Source organism: Chelonia mydas, chromosome 1 (assembly GCF_015237465.2).
Source record: "Chelonia mydas isolate rCheMyd1 chromosome 1, rCheMyd1.pri.v2, whole genome shotgun sequence".
Classification (NCBI taxonomy): Eukaryota; Metazoa; Chordata; order Testudines; family Cheloniidae; genus Chelonia; species Chelonia mydas.
In genome coordinates this window covers 272,162,229-272,182,523 of record NC_057849.1, presented here as the reverse complement: position 1 = coordinate 272,182,523, position 20,295 = coordinate 272,162,229, and the positions used below count along the sequence as shown (strand labels likewise).

At 38.9% G+C, this 20,295-nt stretch overlaps 1 long non-coding RNA gene across 1 annotated transcript; it reads right to left on the bottom strand.

Moving 5' to 3' along the window:
* Positions 1–476: 476 nt before the first annotated feature.
* Positions 477–19,988, bottom strand: LOC122462275. Its single transcript, XR_006284745.1, has 3 exons — positions 19,794–19,988; positions 18,419–18,427; positions 477–488 (listed from the first exon to the last, which is right to left on the bottom strand). It is a non-coding gene; the product is annotated as an uncharacterized LOC122462275 (long non-coding RNA).
* Positions 19,989–20,295: the final 307 nt, after the last annotated feature.

Sequence of the window (20,295 nt, the reverse complement as noted above, 5' to 3'; positions counted from 1 at the left end):
GACTGAGCACTTCTGAGGCAGCACACTAATTAATGATAATGAGAGGCACCAACAGGGCTCAGCTCTAGGGAACACCCACCACTAGCTAGAAGCATCCAGAAGAGAGAATTGATTGAAAATATAGGAGGATTAAATTGACAAAAACCTACTTCGTTAAAATCCTGTTTAATAAAAATATAATTTTATGTAAATGATTGGTAAATTCTACACCACATTTTTGAAAAAAGAAATAATTTATTTGCAGCTATCAAACACCTTTATCAGAAGCTTTTTTTATATATATATGTTTTAGGTTAACTTTGTTGCAAGATGAAGTGGGTCCCTTGGGAAGTCAATGGGAATTTTATCTGAGTGAGCACTAAAGGAACAGACTAGAAATAAGCTTGGACTAGAACCTCAGCTGGTGCCAACTGGCCTACTTTATAGATTTCAATACATCAGCTTAGGTTTATGTGTACAGAATTTTACTAATGAGTTTTTTTTATAGCCTGGCATTTTCAGGGTTAAATCCACCCCATCTATCGAATCAAACCTCAGTAAGAAAAAAGGTGGAAAAGGAGGAAGTCTTCCTATTATGTTGCTTCTACATCAGTATTAAGATTGCTGCTGCTGCACCCATGTTCTAGGGGGAGGTAATGACCTATAATTTCATAGATTTTGAGGCAGAAAGGACCATTATGATAATCTAGTCTGACCTACCATATAACACAGCCCATAGAACTATACAAAGTGAAATGTAATTACGGAGCCCTTGGCCTGCCCTGTGCACCTAAAGCTTGCTACATTTAATGCACCAGAGCCCTCCGCGTGCTGACCCCAAGGGCAGAGATGGGGTGTGGATGCTTTGTGTTGTTTATCTGAATCTTGTCCTTCTATCACTGCTGCACAGCAGAATTACAGTGGTTCCACTGCAAGCAGGGCTCTCTATGGGCCCAGAGAGGACATGCTTTCCCAAGAGTCTTTATTAAGAACAGTATTTGTAAAGTGTTGCATTATGAAAGGATCCGTAATGGTGGAAGAGTTTCAAACATTAATTTTTATTATCCCAATATCATGGATGGCCTTATATTATCTTAGTCACTCTTTATGGTCTCGTTTTGTCATTTTACATACTTATGTGGCAGTGACAGTGTTTCTCTTTGGAGAGATTTTGACAGGTTATTGAAAAACATTTGTCAATACGGAGACACTGTGTGGGGATGCAGCAAAGTGATGATGTGTTTTTGAAGCTTGAATCTCACCAAGATTCCCTTCCCCCTCAAGAGACTGAGCCTGCATATGTTGTACAGTGGCAAAGCTAATAGCCGTACAGTGTGGTGAAGGCCCCCCCAGCAGCCTTTAGGGGTATGTGTGGTGTCTTTTCAAGCACCCACCACCTGCAGCAGCACCTCCACCCCGCACTGAAACTAGCCCAGTGTTGTGGCATGGCAAACAGGATCACATAGTCAGAATACATAGTCATGATAATGTATGAAATTAGCAAACCAATAGATATAATTGAAATGGCACCATACATGACCCATTGTCCCCACCCCCAAATGCAAAATCTGGCTTTGCCACTGATGCTGAAGGCTTATATATAATTCTAATTTTCTGCTTTGGGTCATGCTGCCAGTGGAATTGGGCCATAAAATTGGTATAGCCTCTGGAGATCACTCCAAGGTAGGGTGTGGAGAAGGGAAAGGGTGCATGGTCAGGTCTATGCTTTACTGAGCTGATTAATAACTGCAGTTCCTTGAGCCCATTGCCAGCTAGGGTAATTTACAGCGTCTTTTGGAGCAGTCTTGCATAAATCAGGCCCAGGATTTAGGGATGGGGGGTTGGCTGCAAAGGTAAGCATTACAACACTTTTACATTGCTGGCCTTTGCTGCATGCTCCTCTCTTTATTTATAAATGTGGGGCCTGATATAATGAAAGTGCTTTGAATAAAATCAGAACAGAAACAAGAGTTCTGCTTCAAAATGATTTATTTACAAAAGAGGCAATACATAAAAGAACATTTTCAAACATACTGTACCACATCAGAACATCCCAGGCAGTGCAAACTCAACCTTAGGTGTTCTGTCTCTGCAAAAAACCTTCTAATCTTCAGTCCTTATCTTCCTGCAGGTGGGCTTACCTCTTCTCGCTTTAATGAGCTACTTCCTAATTGATCCCTATGGGGATAGTGTTTGCCTCTGTGGTACAAATTCTCGCCCAATAATTCCATACATCATACTCTTAGTTTCTTGGGTAAAAGACATCTCATCACATAATGGCCATTGGACTTCAATAAGATTTTGCATATTGTTATTATGATGGTTCTGTAGTAAAGTTGTACATGAATAGCATAAAAGGAATTATGGTGTATGCCATCAATGAGTAGAGTAGCACGGAAAACCCATCTGACATTTAACATTTTCATTAATTCTTTGGAAAAACTCTGTCGAGCTAGTACATCTGGTCTTAAGATGCCTAATGCTGCTTATACATCTCGGTAAAAGGAAAAATTGTGGTGGAACCTATCAACACTAGTGCAAATTAAAATCCAAAATCCATGACCAGAGCTGGCTGAGGAGCTTGCTGTCCCAATAATGTTGATTTTCAATAAGTCTTGGCATACTGGGGAAGTTCTAGAAATAAGAACGAAAGCTATTGTTGTGCCAATATTTAATAAGGATAAACAGGATGACCTGGATAATAATAGGTCTGTCAGTCTTACATCGATTCTGGGCAAGATAATGGACCAACTGATACAGGGCATAATTCATAAAGAATTAAAGGAGGGTAATATAATTAATGCCAATAAACATGGGTTTATGGAAAATAGATCCTGTCAAAGTAACTTGATATTTTTTTTGTTGAGATTATAAATTTGGTTGATATTGATGTAATATACTTCGATGTCTGAAATGCATTTGACTCAGTACTGCATGAAACATAGAAAAATATAAAATTAACATGGCACAGTTTAAATAGATTAAAAGCTGGCTGACTGATAGGTCTCAAAATGTAATTGTCAACAGGGAATCACCATCGAACAGGTGTGTTTCTAGTGGGGTCCCACAGGGACTGGTTCTTGGCCCTATGCTATTTAACATTTTTATCGATGACCTAGAAGAAAACATAAAATCATCATGTTTGTAGATGACCCAAAATTGGGAGAGAGGTAAATAATGAAGAGAACAGGTCACTGATACCGAGCGGTACGGATTGCTTAGTAAGTGGGTGCAAGTAAACAATATGCACTTTATTATGGCTAAATATAAATGTATGCATCTAGGAACAAAGAATTTAGGCCATTCTTACAGGATTGGGGGATTTTTTCCTGTGAAGCAGTGACTCCTTGAATTACTATGGTTAAGTGATGAATCAATATTTTGTTTTATAATAATAGGCCCTCAGATAATGGGCTAATGATTTATTTATTTATTTTTGCTGCATGGAAAATAACACAGGAAAAACAGTCTGATTATGTCTGTCCTTCAATACAAACACACAGGATTATCAATTATTTTTTCATAGAAATCACTGTGATGTTATTGACATGAACTGTGACTGTAAAGATTATTGTTGCAACCAGGGTCCTATGGTTGCACCAGGTCAAGAGCTGTCTGAAAGAAACTGGAACAGAGGACAGTAACTACGTGGATGTGAGTGATTGCTGGACCCAGAGTAAGTAATTAGTACCTGGGGGAGTAAACAGCTCTGCATATCTCTCCATCAGTGTTACAGAGGGAGGACAATTTATGAGTTTACCCTGTATAAGCTTTATACAGAGTAAAATGGATTGGTTTGGATCCCATTGGAAGCTGGGTGTCTGGGTGCTAGAGACAGGAGCACTTCTTAAGCTGTTTTCAATTAAGTCTGCAGCTTTGGGGCACGTGGTTCAGACCCTGGGTCTGTGTTGGAGCAGACTGGCATGTCTGGCTTGACAAGGCAGGGTTCTGGACGCCCAAATTAGCAGAGAAAATGGGCTCAGAAGTAGTCTCAGTACATCAGGTGGCAGTCCCAAGAGGGTCTCTGTGACCTAAACCGTCACAATCACAATAGCACACTTTATCAAGAGTTGTGGGGAAATGCCAGTTACTTTAAAATAGTCAGAGAGTAGATATAATCTATGTGGGCTTCTGAAGAGTATTGATAAAAGGTTTCTTTTCTTATAAGAGCCCTTTAAAAAAAAATTACCTATTTTCAATGTGGAAGAACTGGAAATGGACATAAAACCAAGTTAAAGAGAGATGGAACAATAGTTTAATGCATTTAAAAGCTATCATATAGATGAGATTAACATTTATATTCCCTGATATTTATTTTTAAATTATAATAAAAACTGTCAGTCTGAGGCCCAAGATGTTACTCATTTTAAATGGATATCAATAGAGCCCAGTCTGATCATGGATCTGCACACACTGGCTATGGAGAATAATGGAGATAATACCATTTTGTATGTACAGAATATGATATGTTTCTCAGTTTACTTTCTTGATATTAGTCTGACTAACTACACAGAGTTAAATCAAAGGGGCTGTTAGGAATAGCAAAGAGGAAACAAAACTCTAGTAGAGATCAGACACCTGGAATCAACAGCTTTGAAGAGGTTAAGATAAAATAGCTAGGCTACTAACTTGGAAGAGGCTGTTTTCCAGGCACCCACAAAATTATACATATGTTTTGACAAGGCCTTTTGGCAAGGCCAGAGCCTAGAGATCAAAAAGGACCATAAACAGTTAAGAACCTTGTTCTAGAGAGGAGGGTTGGGGTGAGTGGGCACCAGCTACTGGGAGGAATTCTGACAGGGAGACACAGGCGCTGACTTCATGGGTGCTCCAGGGCTCAAGCACGCCCCCGGGGGAGGGGGAGGGGAATAGTGGGACACCCAGGAGTCGGAACTTGAGTGTGGAATGTGATGAGTTCTGTGCTGCTAACAACTTCTGCCCTTTGGGCAGGGAGTTTGTTTATAAACGGAGGGAGGGTGATTAAGATAACAAAAGTCATGTCATTAAATTAAATTAAGGATGGTTAGATGATCTTGAAAGCATTCCCAGGAACTCCAGTTAAAATATGTAGAAGTAAATAGTGGTGTCCTCTGACGGGCTTATACTAGTCTGGAACCAGTGCTGTTCAACATATTCATAAATTATCTGCAAAAAGGGGTAAACAGCGAGGTGGCAAATGTGATGTTGCACCCATAATGCTTTATAGAAATATGCTTATGAATGTAAATATGACATAACTGGAATATGTTTTATGCTAGATATGCCATGTAACATATCTGTGCAAAAGTTATGTACTTCTGCATGTATTCATCCTATTTGTATAAATGTATCACTCTTGTATCTGAAACTAGAAATATGGAATATAGCTAAGAGGTCCTATTGTAATTATGCAAAGTGTGGGCCATTAATGGTGACTTGGAATCTTGATGGCTCCCATTAACCAGGACAAATGGTTGTAGATGGCTCTGTTTACTTGTAAGTCTTCCTGTATACCTGTGTGCTGGCAAGTGGGTAATGAAGTCTTACAGTGACATGTGATCATGTCACCTGAACTGGAATCCATCTTTAACCTGGTGCTTTTCCATTTAGAAGGAGGGGTGGGAACCCAGAAATGGACAAAGGATTCCTGCCTTGTACAAAAGCTATATAAGGGAGTGGAACAGAACAAAGGGGGCTAGCTACCACTGAGCTGGAACAACGACTGTACCAGGGGAAAGGATTGGGCCCAGACTAGGAAGGCATCCAGTCTGTGAAAAATAGCCTATTGAAACATCTCTGAGGGTGAAATTTACCTGTATTCAGTTTTCTTACTGTATTAGGCTTAGACTTGCGTGTTTTATTTTATTTTGCTTGGTAATTCACTTTGTTCTGTCTGTTATTACTTGGAACCACTTAAATCCTACTTTTGTATTTAATAAAATCACTTTTTACTTATTTATTAATCCAGAGTATGTATTAATACCTGGTGGGGGAAAACAGCTGTGCATATCTCTCCATCAGTGTTATAGAGGGTGAACAATTTATGAGTTTATCCTGTATAAGCCTTATACAGGGTAAAACAGATTTATTTGGGGTTTGGACCCCATTGGAACTTGGGTATCTGAGTGCTGGAGACAGGAGCACTTCTTAAGCTGTTTTCAGTTAAGCCTGCAGCTTGTGTGGGACGTGGTTCAGACTTGGCTCTGTGTTTGCAGCAGACAAGCATGTCTGGCTCAAACCAGGCAGGGGACTGAAGTCCGAAGCTGGCAGGGAAAACAGGCTCAGAGGTAGTGTAGGCACATCAGGTGGCAGTCCCAAAGGGGGTCCTGTGATCCAACTTATCACAACAAAGTTTGCAGATGATACAAAATTACTCAAGCTACTTAAGTCCCAAGTAGACTGCAAAGAGTTACAAAGAGATATCACAAAACTGGGTGACTTGGCAACAAAATGGCAGATGAAATTCAATGTTAAATGCAAAGCAATGCACATGGCAAAATATAATCCCAACTATACATACAAAATGATGGTGCCTAAATTAGCCGTTACCCATCAAGAATGAGACCTTGGAGTCATTTGCAGTATTCTGGAAGCACTATGTTTCCAGAGTACTACAAACTCATAAGACTCCTTCTCACCATGCCTGTATCATCCTGAATTCATTCTCCAGCTTCAGAAGACTTAAAAATTATCTCTAGTCATCGACAGTGCGGAGATAAAGGAAGAAGGAGGCAAGCCTCGGTGCCCTATTTCACCCCGGGGTGTTCGCTACTTCCAACTACCCAACACAGATGTAATGAGGTTAAGTGGTGTCCGTATAAAATAAGTAAGAACTACTAATACTGTAGCTGTCCTTAACTTGCATCAAAACAATACCAGGGAACTGAGATGTAAATATGATTGCTGATAGTTTCATCCAGAAAGCTACAGTGAGACATAATGTCTTTAAACTGGGACATTAGTGAAGACAGCTTGTAGGTGATTGCAATGATTTTAATATACTGTAATTCATGATAATGTAATTACGTAGTGCATAACAATTTGGAGTAGTGACAACAGTACTGTCCATTCATGTTATAGATTACCCTTACTGCTGGTTGTTACCCTTTGGTAAGCTTCACTGTGCAGGAAATAGGAACTGCTAGCTTCTTTGTTCCATTGATTGCACTGCCCGTGATACACCAGTAGTTGCCATAGATCCAGTTGTTTTTAAGAAAACCCACTGAATGGACAGTAACCAATTTTTCAAATATTGCTGTGTCAGGATTAGTATTGGTACCCAGACACTGAACAAAACTGATAGGGCAGACACTGAACATGTTGTTTTGAATAACATGTGCCTTAGTTAGGATGCAGTGTTAGTAACCCAAATTATGAATGGTACTAACAAGGAATTTGTTTACCCAATTTGTAGTTGCTGTGTAACTTAATTTCTTTACTAATTTGTTTTTTCCTTGCCTTTATGTTGTTTGCTGCCATTTATTTGTTGTTTTTTACTTGCGTGTTGGTTAAACAGTTCAGCAAGGCTATGCACATTGTAAATGTTGTACAGCAATAATGCAGTTGTTTTTACAGAGTAACCAAAGTTGAAATTAAATGACCATTTATCCTGGTTCAGCTAGTGGTTTTTAGCTGGTTGTTAACTTAATTGTCCATATATGGTAAACAGAGGTGTATTTGACCAGTCTTTTATTTATAAAGCACTTCATTTTTCTTTTCTTGATGCATGGGGGTTTCTTTACTGTATACTGATATCATCCGGTATTTTTGTGGTGTGATATCTTCGGGTGTCTTTAGTCTATGGGATGCAACTTAAATAGCTAGTTATTTAACATAATCAAGTTTGGGTTTTTTTGGTTTTTTGCATTTCATTTGTTTTTAGTGACCCAAATTTAATACACAGATTAATTTAATGTGTTTACAATGTAATAGGAACCAAGTCTTTTATAACACAAGATATACTTTTTGCAATTGTTGTGTAGCCATTCATTTTTATTTGAGGTGCATTACTAATATTTTATACTAAAGGTAATGCTTAACAGCTAAAATAAATGCTCACAATCTTCCATGAGAAGGTGTATTGCTTTCCCTTGCTGAACATTTTGTTTCAGCAAAAGAGTCAGTAATATAATTTTAACAAGCCTTTTAGAGTTAATTTTCTGGTGATACGAACTTCACTTTTGTTAACTGTTTAGAAGCACAAGCTTTAACAACCATTGCTTCCCATTAACATAACATAACAAAAGCGTATAAAATTAAACCAACTATAAAATTAAACCAAAATAAATTTTAAATATAGGTGCATGCAAATACTTTGAGGGTATTAAACTTTCATGATGCTTTGTTATGTTTGGGAGCCAAAGGGTGGAAACCTATTGAAATTGTTTGGTTAGCTTTATACATAAATTGTTATTTTAAAACATTTTGCTATTACATTCTTATAACTATATTCAAAAGTGCAAATAAGTTTATAAAAAGCCCACACAGGAAATTGACATTTTGTTAATATTATCTTTACCTTAATATTGAGGTTTTCCCTTACATTTTTTCTTTGAATAACATTTTTTTTAAAAATTAAAAAACAAAACAAACTGTGGTTGATAAAAGAGAATTCTTTTCTTTGCAATTGTATTATTTGTTGAGGCAGAAATATATGTACATATATTTGTAACTGAAAACTTTTTGAACTTTGCACAAAAAATTGGTGCTAATAATACTATGATTATACCCCAACCATGATCTTAAAATAGTATGGTACCACATATACATATATTTTTAAAAGGGTATAAAATTGACTTTTGTTGCAACAAAATAAAAATAGTCAAGTGACACACAACATACAACACACATGACATAGAGGACAAACTTACAATTAAAAACAAATGGTGCCAGAATTCTATTTATAACTATACAAAATAAGGCAAACAAAAATACAAAATAAACAAAAGGGTTAAACATCTAAATAAGGACGTTATTACCTTGTTATTTAAAACTTTTAATAAAAATTGATAAAATTAATAGAATTACTTGCAAAATTTGCTGTATTAATTTAGTAACTTAAGGCATTTTTTATTACTTCATATTTAACATTATTTTAAAACTTTGCTATATGGAAATAAGAAAAGAGTGTGCATTTTTGCTGCTTGGCAACCATATCTTTAAGAAAATTAGAAATAATTCCAGCTGTTGCATTCCTGAAGGGTTAAAATAATTAATTTAGTGGATGTATGTCAAGTTTTTACCTTGTTTTCTCTTTGTTTGTTGTTTTGTTCTGTTTTTAATTGCTTTATCCTTTGGAGGTTTCTGTAAAAACTATAACTTTTAACTTTTAAAATAAAGAGAGAGAGAGCCAAAGTGAGGAGAGGCGGGGGAAATGGGGGTGAAGAGCAACCTAGGAAGGTAGTGAGATGGAAGTACAGGCGGCAGCAGCGAGTTTAGCAAACTGAGAAAGCATATAAAGGACAAAACTTAACAGGTATGTAAAAATATTTGAGAAAGAAGGTTATATTTTTAGATATGAGTGCGGAGTGTGGTTCCGTGGGTCAAAATAGTTGGGAACCTGCACAGTTGGGAACTGCGCCCCTGATTTTTATCCTGTCTTTGCGAGGAGAGTGGGGGTAGTTACATACTCTTGTAAAACCTGAATTTGTTCCCCCAGTGACTGTTGCTTTTGTGTGCATGCCAAATGGATGGCAGGAGTGGTTTTTTTGGCTGTAGTTAACTGTTTTGGGGCAACTCATTGTCTTAATGCACCGATTTTAGGTGTTAACCCACTTAATTTTGGTTTTTTGCTTTGAAATTCTTTTCTATTCACTTCCCTGCGATTGAGTCACAGCTCCTGTCTCCTAATGTGCTCTGTGAACTGCTCCATTTTTTGCTTCATTTGATTTACCAATTCAGTGAAAGTATTGTGTGCTACTTTTTCCATTTGTGCACTTACTTGTCCCGTTTTGACAGCCACCAATCTAGGTCTCAGTTTAAGTGTAACCAGAACCTGGCTTTTATTATAAGGTGCTGGTTGCAATGCAGTGGACCCAGTTTCATCTTTTAATTTTGCTAGGGCCACCTTTTTCCATTTCTGTCCCCATTTTTCAGGCACAGGGTAGCTCCCTGAAGCCTGCTGTTTACCAAAAATATTTAAAATAGGGGACGACGCATGTATTTTTTGTAGGTTCCTTGCAGCTGTTTTCAATGTTTTATTCTTTTTCTGTGATGGCTGTCTTTGGGCTGCTTGCCACCCTGCAAGGCGGGTGGGAGCATTCCTGGGCTGTGTAGCTTCTTTTGATTTTTTTTTAACTCCTTCCTTGTTACTGTTACTTGCCCCGCCAATTTTGTGGCATGTTGTCTTAACCATTTAGCAGTCATGGTTATAGTTTGCAATACTTTACATTTTAAGGAAGATAACAAATCACTCCAATAGCAAACAAAAAACAAAGGCCAGAAAAAATCCAGGCGGAAATTAATTCTGGATCGGACCATAAACTCATTTAGCTAATCTTCAAATACCACGGGGGGAAATAAAACCATACAATTGTGGAACTGCTAAAGAACTTAATACCTGGGGATAATTGTAAATTTACAGTGACAAGATAAACCCCAGCACAAGACAATTTTTATAACTTATGCTGACGCTGACATTATCACTGTGGATCAAAGGAATGGCACAAAAGGTAAACTATGTGGCAGAGTCTTTAGAGGCTTATGGGTTTCAGGGCAGATGGGTTAAGTGTCTGACTGCATCCCCTTATCCCAGATTTTATGATCCCACTTCTCACACCATGCGGAGATAAAGGAAGAAGGAGGTACGCCGCAGGGTCCTATTTCACCTCAGGGTGTTCGCTACTTCCCACCACCCAACACAGATGTAATGAGGTTAAGTGATGTCTGTATAAAATAAGTAAGAACTACTAATTATTCCTCAAGAAAGGCTTTTAATGATTTTCGACTATAATAACAGCATAAACAAAATAAAAGAAGGAAAAGCAAAGACCAGCACCGATAAGAATTAATACAAAAGGCAGATTATATTGAAGACAAACACAAGTACATGTAATATTGTGGACCATTTGCGAGTTCCTGAACAGTGACTCTACATATGCTGGTCCTGGCAGGCATAGTGAAAGCCCCGAAGACAAGCATAAGTAAAGCTCTTATTCACCAATTTTATATTTCTGGTGACAAAATATTTCAAAGGCAACACAACTATACGTATAAGGAGCTAATGAACGACAGCACTACATGCATCCGCTCAGGCTACTTGAAAGACAAGCACAATACATGCCAAGCTATTCTGCATCAGCCACCTACTATTGATTTTATGCTACAGTATCGATACAACTATGATCAATTCGGCTCAAGCGACTAGACTTCTTTACTCCATAGACTTACACTACATTCGTCCGAAAATACGTTACCCTTCCGTCGGCTGCTTTCCGCACTGGCCAGGTACAGACAGTCGGGAAGTGCATGTCCCTTCGGTTCAAGGGGTGTGGATACCAAAAACACACATACACAGTCCCATGCCTTCGTTCTTTTTAACTGGTCTGACGGCCGTGTTTTAGAACAGACCAACCAATCAGGGTGGGTCACACTGTTTATGTGGTTGCCCTAGTTGTATAATGGATGCTGTCAAGGTTCCTTCCCCACTCTGAACTCTAGGGTACAGATGTGAGGACCTGCATGAAAACCTCCTAAGCTTATCCAAGGTACAAACTATTTTACCTTTGGACTTCCACTGCCACCACCAAACTTTATCTGGTTCCTGAAAAAAACGTAGTTTGGAAACATCTTCCCCCCGCAAATCCTCCAAACCCTTGCACCCTACTTCCTGGCGAAGGTTTGGTAAAAATCCTCACCAATTTGCATAGGTGAACACAGACCCAAACCCTTGGATCTTAGAACAATGAAAAAGCATTCAGTTTTCTTACAAGAAGACTTTTAATAGAAGTAAAAAAGAATCATCTCTGTAAAATCAGGATGGTAGATACCTTACAGGGTAATTAGATTCAAAACATAGAGAATCCCTCTAGGCAAAACCTTAAGTTACAAAAAAGACACACAGACAGGAATATTCATTCTATTCAGCACAGCTATTTTCTCAGCCATTTAAAGAAATCATAATCTAACACATACCTAGCTAGATTACTTACTAAGTTCTAAGACTCCATTCCTATTCTGTCTCCGGCAAAAGCATCACACAGACAGACACAGACCCTTTGTTTTTCTCCCTGCTCGCAGCTTTTGAAAGTATCTTGTCTCCTCATTGGTCATTTTGGTCAGGTGCCAGCGAGGTTACCTTTAGCTTCTTAACCCTTTACAGGTGAGAGGATTTTTCCTCTGGCCAGGAGGGATTTTAAAGGGGTTTACACTTCCCTTTATATTTATGACAGATGCATATTTAATTTTTATGTCCAATTGTTAGTTGTTCGTATAATTGAGGCCTATTTATTTTCAGTAGCCAATTAGATCTTGAATGTGGGTAATTTGGGGCTGATAAGTACATAGGAGTCAGCATAAATTGTTATCTGGTTGCAGGGCATCCTGACCACAAGCCACAAGCTTAAGCTTTGTTTTTGCAAGGCTTACATTTTGAAGTATACAGAAGTTTGAGGCCTAACAGTTGCAATACTTCTATTTCGTTCAAGCTTGACAAGACAGTTCAATTTATTCACAAATAGGAGAGACGCAACTGAATGCTGTAGTTGTCCTTAACGTGCATCAAAACAATACCAGGGAACTGAGATGTAAATAAGATTGCTGATAGTTTCATCCAAAAAGCTACAGTGAGACATAATGTCTTTAAACTGGGACATTAGTGAAGACAGCTTGTAGGTGATTGCAATGATTTTAATATACTGTAATTCATGATGATGTAATTATGTAGTTCATAACAACTGAATCATTATTAAAATAGTAAAGATACCAATAATAGACACATTCAATAACTAGAATATGAAAGAAGTATATAAATATATGAAAATAGCCTCCCCCCAAAACTGGCAGAGTGACCCCCTCTCAAACGCACACACACACCTCTTCAGAAGCACTCACCAGCAACAACAAAAGTCAGCAGCTGTGCAGGGAGACACAGAGGAGGCAACAGCACAGTCGGTTACTCCCAGCCCAGAAGTTTCTCCCAACCTGGGCTGACTGGAACTTACCGAAACCGGCAAAAAAAAAAAAAGTGGGGTGGGCAGGAGAGATAAGTAAGACCTAGATGTGCAGGTCTTTTGTTGATTTATCCCTTGTCTCTGTTTGTTTTGCTACAATTGGTTTGAATACAGCTAGTCAGGAATTTTTTGACAACATGTTTTTATGTCAGAAAATGCTGATTTGTCAAAACTGAAACTTTTTGTGGAAATGTAATGTTTGGGCAACTTTTTTGTTGGGAAGGTTTCTCCGGCCCAGGATGGAATTTCTGGTCTAAACAAAAGAGAGAGACTACCTCAGTAGTCCAGGAGTCAGGGCACTCATTTGGGTGTGGAAGAGGCAGGTTCCAGTCCTTACACTGAATCAGACAGAGCAGGGACTTGAGCCTGGGTTTCCTCAAATCCCAGATGAATGCTCTAACTACAGGGCTATGGGCTATTCTGGGCCGGGTAAGTAGATACCACTCTAGTTTATCCTGAAAAGTTTCAAAAAGGTCTCTGTTTTGTCCCAATGAAGAACGAAAACAAATGAAAAAACTTTGAATTTTGTCCTAAAACAGAATTCCTGTTTTCTGGCCAGCCCTAGTTTTGAGTTCCTTTAATTGGCCATTGATCACGGGCTCCCAACGGAGAAGATTTTTTTCAGGTGATAAGTACAGGTGGATCTGTTGTATTTATACAACTGGGAAATAAGGGGGGCTGCAACCCACAGATCCAGTAAGAGTAATTGAACTGTGGAGTTCCACTCTTGAGAGAGCTGAAAGAAGCCAGGCCTGTCACCTGAAGGGTGCATTCAAGAGAGCCCAAAGGGGTCCAAAATGCAGCTCTAACCATGAAACTTGTGCAACATTCGGATATAAACCAATGCAAACTATTCCTGAGTGCAAAACTTTGTGAATCTGGGACAATCCCTGATTCTCTTTCTCTCTCAGAAATGATGGTGAAGGGTGTAAATCCTGCTTTTGTGTGATTTAGGTTATCGAAGGGGAAAATGAACACATTTTCTTCCAAGTAACACTATGAAGTTTCAAAAGATAAAAAGTTCCCAGCATGAGCTAACAAAAAAGTGTATTTTCCACTAATAGTCTATCACGCCTTTTAAGCAACCCTTGATTTTTTTTTCTAAAGTTCTCTTTTGTAACCACTTCCAGTGTAACTGAGAATAATGGCCTGACACTAAGCAAAGGTAAATGTAGGCTGAGAATCAGGACAAGTGAATGGACAGGTAGCATCTATTCATTTTTGGAACAGACTCCCAAGAGAAGTGGTAAAAGCACTTTTATTTGAGTAATTTAAAACTGGAAGACACAAATGCAGGAGTTCTCTATAATCTACATTCTCTGGTCGATTCCATTGTTTATATGTAAGAATATCCCTTGATCTGCTTAGTTTTTATTATTATTTTGTGATATCTTAATATTAATAGCTGCAGAAGAGGAAAGTCTGTTACTACTATGCTGCTGCATAGGGAGGCAGCCAGGGACTGCCTGGCTCTTATAAAAAGTTATACAAGATGAACAGAGATCCACTGGAAGACCTGAAGAGGGGCACAGGGACGGCAAGAGTGACATCTCCTCACAGATGCCTAGCCACCTGCTGAAGCTCACTACGGAGTTGATCACCATCCTGCCTGATGCTTGATCACTACGGACACCATCCTGCCTGTCACTCAGCCTGTAACCTGAGTGTCATCTTTGACTGTCCTCTCTGTAGGGCCTCACATCCAGGCTTTGTCTAAACCTTGCTAATTCTTTCTGCATAATGTCTCTATGAATGGTGTTTCCTATCCATCCACACAGCTAAAATTCTCATGCAGGGTGTCACCTAACATCCCAGTTATTGCCACATCCTTCTCTTTGGCAGTCTGGCCCAGCTCACAGCCCTTCAGAAAACTACTGCAAAGATCATTGTCCTAGCCCATCATTTTCATAATGTCACCCTTCTCTTTGCAGTCCTCCACTGGTTCCTCTTTCTCTATGGTAGTGGCTCTCAACCTTTCCAGACTACTGTACCCCTTTCAGGAGTCCAGTTTGTCTTGTGTACCCACAAGTTTCATCTCACTTAAAAACTACTTGCTGCTGCACACACTACTGAAAAATTGCTCACTTTCTCATTTTACCATATAGTTATAAAATAAATCTATTGAAATATAAATATTGTACTTACATTTCAGTGTATAGTATATAAAGCTGTATAAACAATTCGTTGTCTGTATGAAATTTTAGATTGTACTGACTTTGCTAGTGCTTTTTATGTAGCCTGTTGTACAACTATGCAAATATCTAGATGAGCTGATGTACCCACTGGAAAACCTCTGTGTACTCCCAGGGCTATACCCCTGATTGAGAATCACTGCTCTATGGCATGAAACATAAGCGACTTGCCTTCACTTTTAAGGCCTTTCATGGTCTATCCCTCCCCTAAACTATCATTACTTTTTCAGTAACAAAAGTTTCACTCCGGCCTTCAGTCAGTCCATGTTACCAGCCTCCATCACCCACTTGCTAAATTTTCAAACAAGCACCATAAGAACAGCCATAATGGGTCAGACCAATTGTCCATCTAGCCCAGTATCCTGTCTTCTGACACTGGCCAATGCCAGGTACTTCAGAAGGAATGAACAGAACAGGGCAGTTATTTTGTGGAATAACTGAAATTAGAGGGGGTGTTTGAATTTACAGGGGGTATTGGAAAATGACTAAATTGGCAACACTGCTAACTAGTCATCTTTTATTTATTTAAAATGAATTTAGTAATGTTATATTACACCACTATGGGTTCAGCTCTGCGAGCTACAGTTTCAAGCTTAACAGAGGGAAAGTCACCTCTGCTATCTGCTTCAGATTTAGAGCGTCTAGGAACACAAAAAGACCAAGGATGGTGACCAAACATACATTCACAAGTATAAGGTCTAGTTTATTTTACAAGTTTTATTAAAGTTATAATTAAGGTTATGATTTCCCAGGCATATAGAAATCCTATAAAGACCTATGCACAAGTTACAAATATAGTCATACTCACATCCTTTATGATATTCTTAAGGTTTGATGGATGCCTTGCCAACTGATGATCAGCAGAGGGTTGGTTCCTGTTGGAGTTTTCCCATGGGGAACTCATTTTACCCAATCTGGGAGCCCTCTTTTATGTTGTGATTCTGACTACACCTAACACTCTGCCTATGTGCATGAAGATGTCCAGCCTCTTTTTCCTTATTTGTATTGTTTCCCCTAAGAATATTGGGGAACTCCATTCTCCATTTATGGTCTATAGTTCCTTTTTATTCTCATTAGTATTGACACATAACCTGTACCTCTAGGGCATTTTGTGATCCAAAATTAATCTTGTGGTAAATTTTTCACAATAGCACCCATTAGCACATCTTTTCCCCTAATCTTGTGGCATCGGGTTATTCTTTGGTCACTTACTTATGTCAAGCATTTCTTAAGCCTAAGGCCTAGTATGGCTAAAATCTTATAGGCCTCAGCCTGTAGGCCTTGCGTTTCAGCCTACTTACTTAGATACCTAATGTATATTTATCACTTCTAAATACTTACCAATCTTATACTTCTAGCATTCTCCAACTTAAATCTGTTTAGCATACAATGATTATATATGACATAGCATATAAGTTCATTATAACATCACACAATAAATGAATGATAAAATGAAGTAATTGGCTACAAACTAGTTTCCCACTAGAAGGGGAATGGGGGAATTTGTGGGGAGGCAGGGAGTTCCCATCCCCTGCTATCCAGTCCCAGCATCTGGGTGTCAGAGGCTTTATACTTTCTCCCCTGGTGCCCATCATGCTTGGGAGAAGCTCCTCATGGACATCTGAAGAGCTACTTCATTATCCCCCTCCAAAATCCTCCTTTAAATTCTCCTTTGCTGTAATGCCTGTGAAAAACTTGACAATGGTCAGGCTGCTGCTGTGCTGAGACTACTGCCTATCGTGCTGACCAATGTTGTGTGATTGTTTCCTTGTACCACCCCCCAGTCAATCTCTCTATTTCCGTCTGTTAACTCCTGTCTTAGACTTAGATTGTAAACTCTGTAAGCAGGGACCACCTTTTTGTTCTGTGTTTGCAGTGCCTAGCACAGTGGTCTTTGACTAGGGGTCCAAGGTGCTATAGTCATAGAAATTATAAACATTATTACTAAAATTACCAGATTTATATAGATCTCAAGATTCCTCCATTTGGGGGGAAGGACCACTCTATCATTGCATAACGGGCAAACTCATGTGGGCACAACAGAATGAAGGGGAGGAAATTCCTTAAGAGATGCAGAATTTTCTGTCCCTTTCCTGGGGAAACCCCACATAAAGAAGAACACTTAATTTTCTCCTTTTGTTAGATATTTTTTTATGATTTAAAACACTTCCTAGGCTTCTTTCCTGATTTTTTTTTTTTAAGTTTTGGAATATTTTAGTTTGCATCTTTTCTGCCACTCTCTCATTTGTTATAGTTGCTCAGATGGCAGCACTTGTGTAGATAGCTGGCCTTGAATAGGGCGATTCACTCTTTAAAAAGTCAAGCCAGACCATAATACAGTTACTGCTATAGTTCTGGCTGCAACAGGCTACCACATCATCGCGAATGACTACAACAGCTGACTGACTGACACTAATGATACTGTCCAGTTACGAATTAAATATGTGTTACAATTAAAATTAAAGGAACTAAACATAAATTATTTCCATGGAACCTGCACTAGATTGAGTTTTAAAACTGAATTCCCCTCATGGATTAGTTTACTTCTGGAGCAGTTAACTATTCCCTGGTCTGTCATGTTGTGATGGGTTCGGTCACAGAGACCCCCTTGGGAATGTCACATGACGTGCTGAAACTACCTCTGAGCCCATTTTCTCTGTCAGCTTGGGACTTCCAGAACCCTGTCTTGTTAAGCCAGACATGCTAGCCTGCTGCAACACAGACCCAGTGTCTGGGCCACGCCCCCTAAACTGCAGACTTAATTGAAAACAGCTCAGCAGGTTACCTGTCTCCAGCACCCAGACCCCAATGGGATCCAAACCCCAAATAAATCCATTTTACTCTGTATAAAGCGTATACAGGGTAAATTCATAAATGTCTGCCCTCTATAACACTGATAGAGAGAGATGCACAGCTGTTTGCTCCCCCAAGTATTATTCACTTACTCTGGGTTTATTTATAAACAAAAGAATTTTTTTTAAGTATAAAAAGTAGGATTTAAGTGGTTTCAAGTAATAACAGACAGAACAAAGTAAGTCACCAAGCAAAATAAAGTAAAAACACACAAGTCTAAGCCTAATACATTAATAAACTGATTACAGGTAATATCTCACCCTCAGAGATGTTCCAATAAGCTTCTTTCACAGACTAGACTCCTTCCTAGTTTGGGCCCAATCCTTTCCCGGTACAGTCCTTGTTAGTTCCAGCAGACATCTCAGGTAAGCAGGGGTTTTCTCATGACTGGCAGCTCCTTTTGTCCAGCTCCACCCCCTTTTATAGCTTTGGCATTCGGTGGGAATCTTTTGTCTGTGCTTGTCCCCACCACCGCCTCATCAATGGAAAAGTATAAGGATTAAGATGGATTCCAGTATCATGTGACATGGTCACATGTCACTGTAAAACCCCTAGTCTCTATTCTTCCTGGGTTGGCCCACAGGTACATAGGAACACTTGCACGTAAATAAACCATGTACAACCAATTGTCCTAGTCAATGGGAGCCATCAAGATTCTAAACCACTATTAATGGCCCACACTTTGCGATAATTACAATAGGACCTCAGAGTTATACTTCATATTTCTAGCTTCAGATACAAGAATAATTCATGTATACAAATAGGAATATATTCAGTAGTTTATAACCTTTGTTATGATACCATATAAGAGACCTTTTGCATAAAGCATATTCCAGTTACATCATATTCACACTCATAAGCATATTTCCATAAAACACATGTATGAGCATATTGAAATGAGATTTTCTTTTTGTAGAATTTCCAACCAGGCACATGCATGCACATTCACCTATATCCCTGTTACTTTGCTTTCCTATTTGTTCTTCATTGTCTCTATTCTCACCACTGTCAGACTCACTAATTCTGCCACACTGTCTAGAGTGGCTCACAGCTGTGGGTGCCTACCTCAGCACAGACTGTCAAAAACAGGGCAGACACCCCAAACTGATGGTGTGTTCTATAATTAGATTTCTCCAAGCCAGTAACAAATGTGAACTCTTGGATCACAGTAACAGTCTTACCCTGGAGTCACAGACAGTCCCCTGAGACTCTCCAGTCTATCTTGCCACCCAGACAAACTGAACTTAGTGATAAATGATCACTTACAACAAAAATCACACAATATTCAGGTTGCTTCCATTACCAAGAGACCAGTCACTTACCCCAGATCAGTTGGTACCCTAGATCTCACACCAAAGACAACACCTGTAGCCAATTCTGTAATAAGCTATCTAAAAGTTTATTAACTAGGAAAAAGGAATAAGAGAGTTACTTACAGGTTAAAGCAAGCAAACATATGAGTTACCATCTAGATCCTAAACGGGACAAAGTTGTAGTGATCTGTCAATTCAAATGTCTTTCAGTGCAGACCCAGGAGTAACCCCAATGGTATCTCTGAATTTAGTTTGGGGTCTGTAGTGCAGTCAGAGTTCAAACAGCAAAGAGAGCTGCAAAATGGAACAGAATTTACAAGTGAGATTAATGCATGCAGCAATTTACAAGCATTTCATAGAGTCTAAACACTAAATACATCCTTATAAAACGAATACCTATTTTGAGCTAAACTAACATACAGGTTAACTGGTCTCCAGCTATAAGTTTGTCACTTCTTACCTAATGCCTGTAGCCTAGGCAAGAGCTGGCACCTGGTTTGCCAGGGTCAGAGATTCTACGTGGCAATAATATCAGGACTCAGGATTAGCTAGAGTAGTTTTTTTATTTTAAAAAAATCTGTCTTGTTCCCCTCTTGTGTCATTTATTGCTGATTGCCATTGTGAAGGAGTGATAGGGTATAGCATTTCTCACTCAGCAGTGTGTTATAGTGGTCTGAGCACATGACAGGATGCCAGGAATTTCTGAGCTATAATCCCAGGTGTGACACTGACTCTGTAGATTGGGGAAGTCACTTAATTTTCTTGTCACATTTTCCCCATTTGTAAATAGGGATAATCATACTTGACCAT